Here is a 12,109-nt window from a genome sequence, read left to right on the forward strand (position 1 = left end):
AGATGAACTGGGATACTGTAAGAAAGTGCCCTTTTGCCCCTCATCCGATTGCAGCATTTAGGCACCGACAAGTTAGCTGCTAGGTGTGGAGTAGGGCGGGCCGGGCCCCTGTCTGGTTTGGGCAGTCATCTAGGATCACACCCAATAGTTGGCATGTAGGTGGCTTTGCTTGCGTTTGGATGGAATGGAAGGAAATGCAGTAGTTAAAAGTTGGTGTTGTGAAATAGACATAAACCTTATCTAAACTACTGAGATTGCAAATATGATGTATTTGATTTTTTGAAAAATGATTGATGTATTTTAGAAATTTCTTTTTTAAGGGTTTAATATTTGTTCTTTGGTGTCACGATGACTAATAAATACGGCCCACGCTAACCCATTGCTTAAAGTCAAAACATGTCATTGTCTAGTTATAGTGAGTGGTTAATTGAGCCTTACTGGACTCATTGTAGTCTAAGCACATATGCAGCTGGCTCCAGTGGAAACCCTCTATATAATACAGTAGCTCTGGAATAATTTTTAAAGTGGGGGTGCTGTCATTGGTTGCATCACTGAAATCACAGTGATTGTGAAAAATCTAAACATCACACAAGTGTATAAGTGAGCCACGCACATTTAGCAGGAGCGTGGTAAGGGTGTGGTATGTGTGTGCGGTGCATTTCGGAACACACTGTCACAAATATATTGCTAAAAGCATGATGTGATAGTGCACTGTCAATGACAAACATCACATTTTCCAATGAAATTGTCGCTACATTTGCATAGACATACAATTTCACTGATAAACCTACCAAGCTCACAAATGATAATGTGTTGTAAAGAATCCTAATAAAATCTTGATTTCCATAACACTTCTGAATCAAAAATGTGATTCTTTTCTGTTTTCCTGGCTGGTGATAAATTATTAAATATCTGTGCAGTTCATTTTTATGTAGTTACATTTTGTTGTGTTTTCTAAAACAAAAATGACTTCTTACAGCCTTTCTTATCACACTCTGTACCCCAGCAAGATTGTCACATAGTTCACTTTATAAAATCCTCTCACTCTATAGTGAGAGATAAAAAGTAACCACCAATCTCCATGTTAAAAGAACAAAAAGCAATTTATCTAAATACATAACCTGACATTTGTTCTCTGTTTCTGAACACACAGCAAATGTGACAAGATAAGAAAAACATTAAAGGCATCTTTATTGCTCATTTACCATCTGAACTTCAGCATGATTATTCTGGCACAGCTACTTTTAACACCTACGATAAGGTACCTGCCCCCTTACACTGTGTTGCTCTCGCCCTTGTGTGCTGCTTGCTCTCTCTCTTGTTTGCTTGCCACTCAAACTCACCTACCCTGCACCCTATGTTGCTCTTTCCCTTGTGCTCTGTGTGCTATTAGCTCTCTCGCATGTACTTCTGCCCTCCTGCAGTCAGTTGTTCTCTCCAATGCTTAGCTCTCTTCCTCATGTGCTGCTTTTCCCTTCTCTCCACCTCCTCCACCATTGCCGCTCTATCCCTCCAGTCCTTTTTTTGTATTGTACTTTCCTGTTAAAAAAATAATTTCTTTATCAGTCCAAGGGACATCTGCTAGCTTGGCATGGTTAATAAAAGGAAGAAAAATATAATCCATGTTATTTTGTAGGCACGTGGATGCTTGGTCATGCATGTATCAACTACAAAATGATGCGACCAGAAGCAGCAGTCATGTCATGTCATGTCATGGCATCTTTTCCTTTTTCTCCTGATGCTGTGCAGCATTGGCAAAAAGCACTGGCAAGAGCCAATGTTTCCAAATGTACGACCTATTGGCTTTGCCAAGTATTGTTTTATTTGATATGACGCGCAGAAAATATCCCATGCTGACACCCCGAGGCTGCTTCTGTACGACCAGTTACAAATGGTGCCTACTGGATCCAGTGTCAGCACATGGAGGACGTGGAGACTGGGCAATCAATTTATGTTCTGTGAGGAAAAAGAAAGGACACTTGCTCGTTGAACTAAAACAAGGTGAACAAATATTTATGACTGTTAGTAAATGTTTAAATGGGCTGGTTAGCGTTCAGCATGTCTTTTCAAGGCTGCTTCAAAATCTGTATGTAGTTATATATATATATATATATATATATATACACATATATCTACTGCAGCCCAAGAATAATCTCTGGAATATGTAAGAAGTCATTAGGAGCCCTCGCAGATGTTATCTTTTAAGAAAGAGATGCTTAAACTTGCATCACCGCATCCACATTTAATTCGACATTTCATAAAGAAAAAGTCTTTTACGTGGCACACAGACAAATGTTGGCCCAATCATGGAGGGTCCTTGGGGCGGGAAGAGAAGGACATCGCTGCATATTTCTGTTGTATTTTGTTTGAATACGTGTTTCTAATATATATATTTACCTTAAACAAAATGTCTAATGAGCTTATCCAAGCCAAACAGTGACCTTCATTCTGGTGATCAATATTTCACCAGAAAATGTTCTATAATTAACTCACTTTGATCGTATTTGATAGGCTGGCCCGTGCTTGTCCGGTAATAAAAATAGGCATTTTCTTTCTATTGTTATTTTCATTGATATTAGTAATATTCCTTAGCACACAACCTGGACAGTCTCAGATATTAGCTTTGTTAATATGCATTGGTTGTTTGCCAACCAGAGATAGATGTGCCTGAAGTATATTGCAATTGTTGAACGAAACGTTAGAAAGAAACAATTTCCCTAAGTCGGTGATGTTTCCAGCACAATTGGGTGGCCCTGTGTTGAGCTGCAGCAGGGGCTGGTGGGAAATGAACGGGCAGGCCACGAGCCTGCGGAAAAGGGAAAGTGCGGAATTAGCCGGCAGACAATAGACTCAATAAAGCGGCGGATCGGATTGCAGGCCTTTGTCGGTGGCGGCCCCCCAGTGCCAGGGGGTTAATGGGCCAGAAGAGATCGGAGAAGGGCGACAGAAGTGGGCATTGAAGAAGGTGTCAATAAAAGCCCAGAAGACAAAGGGCGAAAACACACACCGTCAAAGGGGGACAGATGGGAGTGAAAGGGACAGAAATTGGGAAGAAAAACAATTAGAGGCCGATGGAGCGAGGAGGAAGCTTCATCATTAAACAGTTAGCTAGCCCAGACTGTGTTCTGGTGAATGAAATTGCCCCCCCCACCCCCGCTCCCCTTTTTATAGCCTCCGGACAATGAGAAACGACCCAGAAAGCAGTTATCGATGGGGCTGTGAAAACCAGGACCTTTCAGTACTGTTTTAGGAATGCTAAAATAAGGGGCTTCTGAAACAGAAGAAAAGTGGGGGTGACACTCTAGCACCTTCCGAGAGAAATAATTGAGATCGGTGCCTCACATTTTAAGGGCGAGAAGCAAAAACATGAACACCCGATTGGTTGGCGTCAGGTAATCTTAACGCAGACATCAACTGGCATGGGCATATCCATACACCCAATAAAAATAGATGCTAAGGCGCTGCTGACGTTAGCCCTGCCCCATTATCCGCTTTCTGACGTCAGAGCACAGCGAATAACCTTTCGCTTTCATTACGCCCAGTTTCACGGCGAAAAAAAGTTACATTTAAAATTGCGTGATGTTTAGTCCCCTCTTAAAATTAACAAGTGATTTATATTTTATTTCTTTGAAAATGTGTTTACTTTTTGGGGGGTTATTGACCACTGGGTCCCGAGTTGATTTGGTGTTTTTTTCTACAACACTGTATCTAAAACTCCAGAAAATACCGAATGAACCGAGAACGTGTTTCGCTGTTCTTTCAGGGCTAAACTGTAGTGCCGCTCCCACCGTGGCCCCTAGGCGGCAGTGTCTCCCCTCCAAACTGCAGCTCGACACAATTCCAAACCGGTGCTGTTTAATTAACGTGCAAATTGAGCAGATTAAATGACTCTAAATAATTAGCTGCAGATCCTATAAACAGGAGAACATATTTAATTAAGCAACGATATAGATTTTGGAGCCCGTTAGTGTGCGCGTGTTTTTTTAAAAATTTTATTTAGAAGGACTGCCTAGATCACTCTTAGATTATCCGAAGTTAAAACTCCAGCGCGTGGCAGATCCGAAAAGCACATTACAGCCGTTAACTTGCAGTTAAAGGAACTATTGGCTTAATACCAGCGCGTTCGGAGCAGGCAGTCCGGTCACGTCACAAGGTGCAGTCGCACCGCCCGTCAGCCGCATTAAGGCTAAACTTATTTTTTTGGGTGTTGAGGGGGAAAGGGAAAAGGTAAGTGAAAATAAAATCCAATTTCATTATATCAATCAAATTTAATTGGCAATTTGTATAAGCAATGACCAGGCTGGCTTTAGGTAAAACTATTAGAAAGAACTCGGGTTGCTACTGAAATTCCTGGTTTAGTTAATTAGTGTCTGAACTGCAGAGGAGGAAAAAAAGATTCTGCGATTTACTCTCTACAAAGAGAGAGCATCACAGACAATTCATTAGGCAGGCGGCTTGTAAATTAGAGCTAACTTAACCTGATTTCCCTTAATTAAAACATCTTTTCTCGTTTACGATGTGGATATAAGTAGATCTCTGGGGTTTTGAAATTTCTACAACAGCAGATGGTCAGCTGCGAGCAGATAATGGTTAACGCTCTCACTCTAGCAGAGCCGAACAACGTGAGCCCGCGGCCCATCCGAGGATTACAATCAAGGGGGAACAAAGGCCCCTTAACCCGTCGGCAGCGGGTTGCAGGGAAACAACTTTCAACTGGGGCAGAGTGGGGCGCGCGCGCGCGGTCTGGATGCGCGTGAAGGTCTGGATGCGCGCGTGAAGGTCTAGATGCGCGTGAGGGTCTGGATGCGCGTGAGGGTCTGGATGCGCGTGAGGGTCTAGAGGGATGGAGAGACCTTTCAGGGCGTGGGGAAAAGTAAGGGTGGAAGACGGGGCGTGTGTGCGGTTTTGATCGAGAGTGTGGGAGAGGGGAGCTCAGGATAAGGTCTTGAGGTCCAGAAACATCAAGAACAAGAGTGAGACGTCGGAGAGGATGTGGGCCCAGGACAAGGGAAGACAAGGTCCAAGAACCTCGAGAAAGAATGAGGCTTCAGAGAGGATGTGGCCAGAGCTGCAGACATTGGAGCTGAGGCACTAGGGGCCATATGTACTAACACTTTTTTCCCATAGAGACAAAATGAATAAAACCCTTTGCTACATCTGGCCCTAGGTTCGAGTTTTAGCGTCCACTCAACTTCATGCGATTCTGGGCAAATCACTTAATCTCAACCTGCCCCCCAAAAAACATGAATATGTCTTTGTCTAATGTAAGGACGAGAGAGTGCAAGACGTTGGTCTATGACAGGGAGAGTTGAAGACAAGGTGTAGGGTGGGGTTTTATGGGAGAAGTGAGATTAGGGTGAAGAAGGGAAGGGGCAAGGGTTTAGTAAAAGTGGAAACCTGGGCTGAGGGTAAGGGGGAGCGGTGAGTTCTTCAATCATTGAGAGGCATATTTACATGTCCCCTTTTCCGCCATAGTGTGATTTGTTTGACGCTAAAGTTGTCTTCCCCCACGGTGGTCTTGCGCCACTTTGCAACCCCTTGCGCTACATTATGCCTGCGCCAGGCAAAATATATGCAAGGGGGATGTTAGAACACAGGGAGGGCGTAAAAAAATGTCACAGTAAAATTTACTAGATTTCACTTCCCGTTTTTTCCAGTCATTTTTAATGCCAACTCAAGGCAGGCTTTAAAATGAGGCAGCCCTTAAAATCAATGGGCCCCCCTGTGCTTTGCTGCATTAGCGTCAAACGCTATGGCCGCAAAGCGCCACAAAAGTGCCAACAATTCTGACGTGATAATTGCCATGGTGTGCCGTACTGTAAACACGGAAAAACTGTAAATACAGCGTAACTATGGTGTCGTTAGGTGGGGCAAGGGCAACGAAAGAGAGTGGCGCATTAGGACCGATCCACTACTTCCTCATAAATATGATCCTTATTAGTGAGAACGAAGGTGGGTGGGGAGGCCTGGGTCAACGGTCAACATTAGAGAGACAGGGGATGAAATCTGGGCGAGATCTAGAAAGTGTGAGGGAGACACGGTGCAGACTTGGGAGTAGGACGAGGAAAAATATATTGAATAAGAGCGGTCCCGCAGAGAGAAGGGGGAGACCTGCACTAAGATGAAATGGAGTGAGCAGGTGGGATTCGGGCGGGAGTGGGATGAAGGTGAAAAGGGAGTAGACAATCGTGGAATTGCGAGAGAGGGAGACTTAGAACCTGAGTGAGGCGGGGAGACAGTGTCACCAGTGCAGTGCTTAATTTGTGCTTGTTTCCGATGCGGAGCATCAGCACTTATTTTTGAGGGCCGGCACTTATTTTTCTGCCTCAAGCATTTACTGCAAGAAAAAGACACATATAGGAAAGACGGAGGAAGAGAAAAACAAAAAATTTTCACACAGGGGAAAAGCAGAAAGCTGCAAGCGTGCGCTGAAGGGGCAGGGACTGGCTGTACATGGATTAAAGAGGCTCGATATGGCTTCAGGATTACTCTGCTCAGTATTCCGTGTTTGCACATTAATTGCAGCAGCAGCGTGTTTAAGAGGAGGACTTTGGGCACCAGCACGTTTTTATTTACAAATTAAGCAGTGCACTATGTGTGGGTGAGACCTTATTCCACTACGAAGCTTCCAATGCCAGTTACCATCGCCCATCTAACTCTCCTGATACTTTACAATTTCAAGCGCCGAGCCAGGACTTGAAGGCCTCTGCGGTTGAGGAGCTGTAGCAGCACGAGCCCCTGTCTACACTCCTCTGAGACCCCATCTTGATGGCCAGAAAGACCCACGATCTTATTCTACCCGGAATTCTTCCAATTGGTGCTTTACACTTTAACTCATTAGAGCGGAGGAAAGTCACATGTTGCGCTCGTGGGATCTGCGGAAGCAGAGAAGAAATGTCAAAGGGGTGAAAGGGAGGGGGTCAAAAGGTCACCTTGTAGAGCGCGCACGATAATAGGAAATTATTGTGTTGAAGGGGATTTAGGCAAAATCTGCCTATGCCTGACCTTTCGCTGGCTTCGATAATTGACCGTTCTGCATTTAATGTTAATAATCACGGACAGAAGAAAGACTGGTTGTATGATCAGCGAGGCAGAGGAGCATGTACCATCTCCTATGGAAACACTCCATTACGGCCAGCTTTCTGTACAGGCACAGATCCGTGGAGCACTCAAACCACAGTGATTCTTGAATTGTGTGGTTTTTTGGTCTCTTTGCAGGTGCAGTAAGGGCGTGGCCCATACAATTATGTGGCAGGGCCGAACCAAATTAGGTGACGGGGTTTATTAAACTACTGCCAATTCGTCAAGAAAAACCAAATGGTGTGTCATAATGCTGCAAATTTTGTGATGGTATAACCTTCTTATTTTGTTATTTGTGCACGTGCTGTTACAATCTGGGCAAAAGCATAAACTTGTCAATACACATCTGATTCCCAAATACAGCAATATGCCACAAATAGACGATCAATCAAAATTGTGAAGGGCCTTCTAGTGCTGGGCAACACATGTTGCTCCGTTTTTGTAATTCTAAAGCCGTCTAAGGCTTTTTTGTTAAAATCTGCAATCTATGTAGCAGATGGTGGATTATGTGGCAACTGTGGAATGTCTATAAGTATGCGGAAGTTGCATAATTCTAGTGGCCTTGATTAGGGATATTAAATGAACCGTCAAGCGTAGAATAAGACCGGGGTGCTTTTCTCTGTCCTGCATCCCTTAGAAATCCCCAACAATGGGCGTTCTAGAATGATCGTTTGTTTGGTGATGTCATGTGATCTATGGTGACATCATTCCCCGGATGGGCCCTCTCACTTGAAACGCTTCCTGTGCTGTTTCGCCTCAGGTGCCCAGCCAATGCCACTGCATCGTGTTTGACAGGAAAGGACACTCACAGTGTGTTGCAGTGTGACACTCAAAAGGACGTGTGCCTTCTTCCCACTGCTTGGTGGTCTATGTCGAAGATCTGGGCCATACAATGCGTCTTCCAATGGGATACTTGTTCGTAGTAGAGTTGTTGTAGCTTAACGCTAAATTTCCATGAAAAGGATGCTCGGTCAGTTACACCCTGGCACTGCATTTGTATGCCACAAACAACAACATAAATGGTAGTTTAGTGACACGAGGCGGCATTTCACAGAAAATAATAGGTAGGTGGGGGTTAAACGCATCATTAGAATATATTCAACAGAAAATGGCAGGCAAGCTTTGTTTTATTATGGCACAATAACGTAAACAACATAAAAGACGGACAGTGTGTTTTACTAGTGCACTCCTTTGAGTTTCAAACAAAAGGGGACCGAGCCGGATTTCTATCATACTAGGTTTATCCTCTCAGAAAAGAACACATGCAGTCAGCCACACAGTTGCACTAGCTTGTATTCCATAGACCAGCACAGGTATACCCTGTTTATCAGCCTAGGTGGAATGTATTCCACCGCACTAGGCTGAACTTCACAGAAAGAGCACAAGTGTATTATCACACTTGGTTGGAACTCATAGAAGAGGACTTATGGTCAGTTGTACTATCACCCTTGGCTGAATTTCACAGAGAAGGCCCCACGTGCAGAGACCTCTGCCTCCCGTATCTCTCGTATGCAGAGGTCTCCACCATAAGCATATGTGTCAGTATTAACTGTGGGAGCAACCTGGGGGACTTCCTGGAAAATGGAGAAAACTTATGAAAAGGGAGGAGATTAGAGAGGAAAAAGGAGGGCTTTAGGGAGAGACCTGCAAAGATAAACACCCACTCACAAAAAGAATAAGCACATTGCTTTTCACAAACCCCACCTATAAGGTTACTGCAGCCAAACTGTCATTGACGTACTCCAGCTCAGCCGTGGAGTAAGTCCAGCACCACACGTGGCCACTCATCGGTACTGCAGCGCACTCCAATAGAAAACAACGGAGGCAGAGGCAGTGAATATACCTATAGGAACTAATGTTAAATACAAGTAATTATTATACAATTGATATTAGACATATATAAAAATCTAAAACAAATTAAACAAATATGTTTTAATACATTTTGATAAGTAATAAATATTAAATGATCATGAGGGCCTGACTTTAAAAAATATATATATATAATTATAAATTCAAATTTATTGAGTCATTTAATTTGAGTTAATGTGCTGTAAAATTGTATTTTTTAGCTCCAGATCAATGGTTATGTGAGTTTGTTTATATTTTTTTATTTTAAATTCTAATATGTTAATATTTTTATAATTAATGTTCAACTTTGTATTATTTCTCCCTATACTTTAGAGTAGAAAGATCTCTGCCCTGGTGGAGGAGACCTCCACCTTTGTGTGAAAAGTTAGTAGATGTCACTTTACGCATGTAAAACCTGTCGTAGCAACCACCACCCTCAATTTTGAAGGGGTGGAGACATGTATGTCAGCTCCTATTAGTAAATTTGCACTTTGAACCAGTAAAGAGCACTAAAGTGTAAAGTGGCTGCTAAGTGTAAGTAGTACATATACAAGTGAGTAAATGTAGACATGTACATTGACCTTTGTGGCTATACTCCTATAGAGTCGGATATGCAATCAAACTATGTTTTCACAGAAAAGAACATGTACCCTTGGTTATTATCTCTCTCACTAGACTCCTTGTCATACAAAAGGTGACATACACAGTATTTGTATCACATTAGGTCGGGTTTCAGAGAAGGACAGGTACAGCCAGTTATACAGTCACTCTCGTTGATTTCAGAAAAAGGACATGTAAAGTCTGCTCCTGTATCAGGTTACAGTTGATTTTTTCAGAAAAGGCACACCTAGAACAGAATTTACCTTATGCTAACTGATTTCTAACAGGGATGCAAAGATTGTGTATTCCGCGCGTGCTTGAACATCATCTGTTTCCCTCCGCACTTTCACTAACTCGTGATCGTCCATTAACCTTTCATTAGGTTTCACGTTTGCATTTACTGACCGATTTCTGCTTTCTGTAAAAAAAAATTAAATGACCTTTATGTGTTTACGGACAGGAGGCACCAATACACCCGCTGTTCAAGACAAAACTACACGGGCTGGTTCTCGCCCACGGAGCGACAGCAAGACTAAAATAGAAAATTAAAATAATAAATATTTAATATACTAATCCTCGAAGCTATTCGCCTGACGACCTCACGGGCAATTGCTGCGGGGGGCTATTTGTTCTGGCACGGGGCTGTGTTAAAGCCATTTACACACACAAATTAAAGTCGAAAATAGACAGACTGAGCCTTGCAGGGGAAGACGTGTGCCTCGCCAGGGTGGGAAATGCACCTTTGAACGTATTTCCATCTGTTTGCTGAATTAGATCTAATTTACGCCAGGGCCTAGACTGAACATTTCAGATTGGGGTGGACCACCCACCTCAGTAGGAAACATGGAGACACCATGTAGAACGTATTGAAAAAATATAAAAGTGGCAAAGATATCACATAGAATATAAGAACAAAAAATGTTTTAAAACAGGGATGTAACCGCTGCTTGCCCCACTTGGTTCAAATTCGTAAAAGTTGTCCCAGCTGTGGTCATCGTGGTACGTGCATGTGAACGTAGAAGGCAGTAAACATCCGTCACGTGGGCAGACCCTGAGAAGTTAATGTATATGTGTATATATATATCTATCTATCAAGAGGGGCTCCTCCATGGGAGATTTTGTTCTCTTTATTTTAATCCATGCACCTTTGCATCTCCCGTTTGGTGCACGTGACTCGAGGAGTTGTTCAAACGTGACTGTGAGGCGCCTTGAGACCTGGTGCTGGGCGGGGCGGCAGCTGCCATGGGCGCTATGTTCCCGATCACCCTTTTCTTAACTACAAGCATACAGCTACAGCTGTGGTGTTAGGAGAGGGCCACGTTTATAAGCAAAAGATGAAAATGATGGGGCGTGAGGTGCGGAGATGTTTTCGAGTGATGGACCGCTGCTGGAGACCCGGGGTTCAATCCCAGGTCAGCAGTTGTGTAAAATAAAAATAAAAAGTGTGAGTTTGAAAAATGATTTTGCATGTTTGTGCCCGAATTTGTAGCGGGGCTCAGACCGAAACGAGAGTTTGGGCCCCTCTGCCTTCACTCACGATGCTCGCAGTTTTGAAGATTTGACAGGGTGGCTCAATAAACCCAAAAGGCGACTTGCAGTTTGCACCAGTTAACCTTTTAACCGTGAGGTCATAGAGTTCGAAACATTTGGGCTTTGTTATTTTTCCAACAGAAACACCACACCAACTTGATCCCCTGCCCTTGAGGGTTGGTTGTTTCAGATACATCAGCAGAGGATGCCGTTTTTCAAATGAGAAGATTTTAACCTAAACAGATAAGTGCATTCTGGGAGTTGTAGTCTTCACCAAACCACCGCCCCCCCAAAAAAAAATTCAAAATTTTCTAATAACAATCAAATATAAATATTGGTAAAATGAAACCCCGTTGCTTGAAAATATTTCTTCTACCGCACAGACGATATACGTTAATGTGATCATCCACTTAGATGTTCCAAACGCCGCATTGGCCTCCACGCGCACTGGCCCAGCCGTAGCCGACATAAACCAACCTGCGACGCCTCTAGCCAGTACTTTCAGCAGAACGTTGCATTCTGGGACTGGAAGTTTCTCTTTTACCACAGTAAAGACTGACTCACAAAGCTCATTGTGCGCGTTGCTGTCGACTACAGAGCCAAGAGAGGCCGAATGCGCCACGTAGGACCCAAGGACAGGTGGCAGCCACGCACAGCCCTTGAGCCGTGGGCAGCATCTGATACCACAAGGCTGCTGCTCAGTGCGAGATACAAGGTTGAAAGAGTCAAAAGGCCCTTTCTCTCAGCGCCACCGCATGTGTTCGAGGCGTGTTTAAAAGGGCTTTTTGTGCAATAGGAAGTCATCAAATCTGGATTAAAATAACAAGGCCAGCTCCTCTCTTTTCAGCAGCCCCTCAATGAGGGCTTCAGAATATACATTTATTTTAACCAGCAGAGAAATTAAACAGATTTCCAATTCAAATCTCCCCTTTCTCTCGCTCCCCGCGCTCTGAAGGTGTTTCTGAGTGAAACGGGGCTATCTCGAGATTTGGTTACATTTTCTCTCTCCATTGTGCTAAATTACTAAATTGAAGTTTTATAATAAGAAGTA

Source organism: Pleurodeles waltl, chromosome 10 (genome assembly GCF_031143425.1).
Source record: "Pleurodeles waltl isolate 20211129_DDA chromosome 10, aPleWal1.hap1.20221129, whole genome shotgun sequence".
NCBI lineage: Eukaryota > Metazoa > Chordata > Amphibia > Caudata > Salamandridae > Pleurodeles > Pleurodeles waltl.